This window comes from Cebus imitator, unplaced genomic scaffold (assembly GCF_001604975.1).
Source record: "Cebus imitator isolate Cc_AM_T3 unplaced genomic scaffold, Cebus_imitator-1.0 Scaffold136, whole genome shotgun sequence".
NCBI classification, from domain to species: Eukaryota; Metazoa; Chordata; class Mammalia; order Primates; family Cebidae; genus Cebus; species Cebus imitator.
This window is the reverse complement of record NW_016107451.1, coordinates 339166-343698: the sequence shown is the minus strand read 5'-3', so window position 1 is coordinate 343698 and position 4533 is coordinate 339166. Positions and strand designations below refer to the sequence as shown.

Here is a 4533-nt window from a genome sequence, read left to right as displayed (position 1 = left end):
AAAAAAAAAAAAAAAAAAAGAATCAATATAAGCTTTATTTTTCTTAGTCATTATTCCTGTTCCTGGCCTGACTCAGAGGCCTGGGGCAGTAGGAGAGCAGGAAGGCAAGCAGCCTTTCTTGGACATGGCATGAATGCATAGGTAATAATACTTATAATAATAAGTAATTGGTACTGTTCTTAGCATTTTACATATATTAACTCACTTATCTTGGCAACAACCCCACGCTGAAGATTCTATTAATGTATCCACTTTATGGATGACGAGACAGGCTGAAGGGTAAAGGAGTTTGCTCAATATACACAACTACAGTGCCTGGCAACTAGAAGCACCCCACTGGGCGATCATCCTGGCATTGATGGCCTCTCACAAGACAATCCAAAGAGGAGAACATCAGCCTACATTTAGCAGTCTGTCTTTGCAGGCTAGTCTTCTCCTCTTTGGGATTCTACCTCTTGCTGCTCTCATGACAGCCTTTTCCAGTAGCCCAGTAGCCAGGCATCCCCTCACTTACCATGTCCACCCTGTCTCTGCCTCTTGAAACCTGACCCATCCTTCAGGGCCTTGCTCTGCTGTCACCTTTACCATGAAGCCATCCCGGATCCCCCACCAAGCTGGAAAGACTCTCTCCCGCCTCTTTGTTCCCCATGCAGTTTGTTGGAATCTGGGTGGTGGCTAGCGCCACAGTCTGTCATATTATCACTTTTTGTTCTGTGTGTGTGTGTGTGTGTGTGTGTGCGTGCCTGCACGCACCTGGCTTCTGTGCTAAGCCATATGCTTCCTGAGGGCAAGGCTTTGTCTCTGGGAATCTCTTGTAAGGAACAGGCCCACAATGAATGTTGCTGAAACCAGGAGAATGGATTGAGTCTTGCTGGGAATCACCAGGCCAAGTAAATACACTGCTAAAAAATAAGTATGCTGCTCCCCAATCCCAAGTCCTTGGCTTTTCTGGGGATTTGAGTCTAGAGCAAGGATTCAGCCTTTGACAAATGACTAGGACTCTGTCTGCCAGGTAGGGCCGCTTGGCCAGTGCTGGTGTCACATCTCCCAGGATCTTGTGGTCCTCTCCACTCCAGAGCCCCTCCCCCCCTTATCCCTCAACTCTGGCTGCCCCCTCCACTGAAGATCTCAGGAGCCCCACACCTTAGCAAAGCTGAGGATCCAGTCACCATACGGGAATGTGGTGTATGGGGAAGCTGGAGCCCCCCACCCCCTTCAGGCTTCATGTTCTGCCCTGATTATGCCTCCAATATGACTCCCAGGGAAGGCAGGGCTGGGGGGGGGGGGCATGTGGAGACTAAGGAGCACGGGGAAGAGAGGGAGCAGAGAGGAGGGCAAAGGCAGCAGAAAGAAAGGTGTACGTGGTGGGAGGCTGTGGGGCTCGACCTCGGGCCTCTCTGGACGCCCGGCAGCGCCAGGCAGGGCCCGGGTCTGGTCGGTGGAGGACAACTTCTGCCAGCAGCCCGCCGCGAGTCAGCCCGCCTCCCGCGCGCTGCGGTGCCCAGCCCCGCGCCAGCCCTCCCCGGGGAGCTGGAGCCCGGCCGCGCTGCTCCCCCCGGGGCTGCACCGGCGCCCACACCCCCCACGCCCACCGACCGGCCTCCTCACCTTCGGGACCTGGGAGCCACCGGCCGGCGGGGCCCGGGGTCGGGGCCGGGCTGGGTGGGGGCGGCGCTCTTTTCCCCCGCGCTAGCTGCGCCCGGGGTTCCGCAGCGCCCGCCCTGGCTGCGGCGCCATCAGCTGCTGGGAGGCTGCGGGGCAGTCGGGCAGGGGCTCCGGGGGTTCGGGGGCGCCGAAGGGGGCCGGGGCGGGCTCGAGGCGTAAACACCCAGCAACGTGACCGGAACTGGCGAACGAGCTGGAGGGGTGCGGGGGGCGGGAGAGATGAAGGGGGAGGGGAGGGACCAGGGGCGGGCGGGGCGGGGCCGTGGGCGGGGCGGGGGGGAGGCCGGCGGCGCGCGGCCGGGGGAGGGGGAACCCCGGGAGCCCCGAGAGCCCCGGGACCCGGACCAGAGGCCCCCGGCGGGCCGCTAGGCTCGCGGAGCTGGCTTTGGCTGCGCGCTGGAAGGGCGGCGACCTCGGGAGCCCGCTGGTGCCCGGGAGAGCAGGGGCGCGGCGGGGGATCAGCACCGCGGACAGCGCCCGGGCCGTCAGGCCGCGATCCGCTCCGCCCCTCCCGCCCTGGCGTAGGAAGGAGAGGCCGTGCCCGCGCCCGCGCAGGGAAGACTTGCGGCGAAGCGCGATCTGACCCGTGGGCTGGGAACCCGTCCCGTGTCCAGGCGGTGGCAAGGCCGCCCCAGACCTCTCACTAGCTGCGTGGCTTTGGGTGAGTCACATCACCTCTCTGGGCCCCAGTTGATACGACGCCCTATTTCACCCTCTATGAGAGTCCCAGGATCAAAGGGAAGATCCTTTATGAACTCCAAAGTTCGGCCGGGCGCGGTGGCGCACGCCTGTAATCCCAGCACTGTGGGAGGCCGAGGCGGGTGAATCACCTGAAGTCAGGAGTTCAAGACCAGCCTGGGCAAAATGGTGAATCCCAGTCTTTACTAAAACTACAAAAATTAGCCGGGCGTGATGGTGGGTGCCTGAAATCCCAGCTACTGAGGAGGCTGAGGCAGGAGAATCACTTGAATCGAGGAGGCGGAGGTTGCAGTGAGCTCAGATCCACTGCACTCCAGCCCGGGCAACAAGAGCAAGGCTGTGTTACAAACAAAAAAACTCCAAAGTTCAGAACGAGTGCAAGGCATTGCTGTTGATCCGTTTTCACCGCACACTGGAGGCTTCAGGAGTCCCACTGTGTCTGGCTAGCCTAACATCTTCCTCTTCCCTGGGTCTTGGTCTCATCTGTAAATGAGGATAATGATGGCATGTAGCTCATAAGATCTTTGGACTGTGTGAGGATTAAATGAATTCCTACATGTAAAGTGCTCAGAACAGCACTGCTGAGTGCTCGTTAGGCCTCTGTGCTCATGACAAGGGATGAGGTGGGATTGTGAGTGGCAGCTGGCTTAGAGACTCCTCTGGGTAACTCATTCCTGTCCCTTGCCTGGAGGACTGGGGCGGATTCAGGCTAACAGGCTGCTGCCTGGCTTTTCCCACTCTATTGCTAACCCAATGATCCTTGCCCTTCCTCCCAGGCCAGATTTCCAGAGAAGCCCTCTACCTTCAGAACAGGGAGACCTGGCACCTGCCACAAAGGCCCTGGGAGACTTCAATGGCACCCTGCCTTTCTATGGGTCCTTTTCTTCCCCAATTTCCAAAGCTTAACTGGACTCAGGTGCCAACAAATAAAAAGCTGTAGCTTGCCGGACACGGTGGCTCACACCTGTAATCCCAGCACTTTGGGAGGCCTAGGCAAGTGAATCACGAGGTCAGGGGTTCAAGACCAGCCTGGCCAAGATGGTGAAACGCTGTTTCTACTAAGAATACAAACATTAGCCAGGCGCGGTGGCAGGCGCCTGTAATCCCAGCTACTTGGGAGGCTGAGGCAGGAGAATCACTTGGACCCGGGTGGCAGAGATTGCAGTGAGCCAAGATCATGGCACTGCACTCCAGCCTGGGGGATAGAGTGGGACTCCATCTCAAAAAAGAAAAGAAAAGACAAGACAAGAAAAGAAAAAGAGTTGCAGGAATGACCTGACAGACCATGGTCTTTGAATTTTGCTCAAAGGCCTCTCAAATCCCACCCAGCAGGAACTCTAGCTTCTAGCTGCACTGAGTGGCCCCTCTTCACCCTGTGAGGAAATTCTGGGGAGAGGAGCAGAAAGGCCAGCCTCATCACGCTTCCTGTCCCTTGTTGTCCATCCTAGAGGGGAGCATTCCTGGACTGTGCTCCCTGGACTTGCTTATCAGTATCTCCAGCAGCAGTGTGAGTTCTGACGAACCATCCATATTCCCTCAATTTCGGTAAGAATGATGAAAGGCATGTTTGTTGATATTGTTTTTAGACAGAGTCTCACTCTCGCCCAGGCTGGAGTGTAGTGATGCCATCTCGGCTCACTGCAACCTCCGCTTCCCAGGTTCAAGCAATTCTGCCTCAGCTTCCCAAATAGCTGGGATTATAGGCATGTACCACCACACCCGGCTAGTTTTTTTATTTTTAGTAGAGATGGTGTTTCACCATGTTGGTCAGGCTGGTCTCAAACTCCTGACCTTGTGACGCACCCGCCTTGGGCTCCCAAAGTGCTGGGATTACAGGTGTGAGCCACCATGCCTGGCCTGTTTTGTATCTCCAAATGCACATAGTATGAAGGAGGCTGACAACCTGGCCTCTGGCCCCAGCTGTGTTACTTACTACTTGGGTAATCCTGGGCAAATCTCAGTGTCTCAGAGATCCAGTTTTCTCTCAGTAAGATGGGAAGAGTAACAGCTATTCTGCCAACAGAATCCTTGTGAGGCTGTCTTAAGGTACAAGTGAAGGGGCTGGTAAAGTGCACATGGATAGAATTGTTATGACCAAGTCTCAAATGTTTTTCTCTTTGATCTGTGTTAGGATGAATCTTGGAATTCTGGCTTTTCTTTTTTTTCCTT

The 4533-nt window shown here is 56.3% G+C and overlaps 1 protein-coding gene across 1 annotated transcript in view; it reads right to left on the bottom strand.

The window, feature by feature from the left end:
- The window catches only part of CCDC92B (coiled-coil domain containing 92B), a 27683-nt gene extending 25835 nt beyond the window's left edge, over positions 1–1848 (bottom strand). The window contains exon 1 of the mRNA XM_017541618.2: positions 1609–1848. The gene's annotated coding sequence lies outside the window, so the exon portion shown is untranslated. The remainder of the gene's footprint in view (positions 1–1608) is intronic.
- Positions 1849–4533: the final 2685 nt, after the last annotated feature.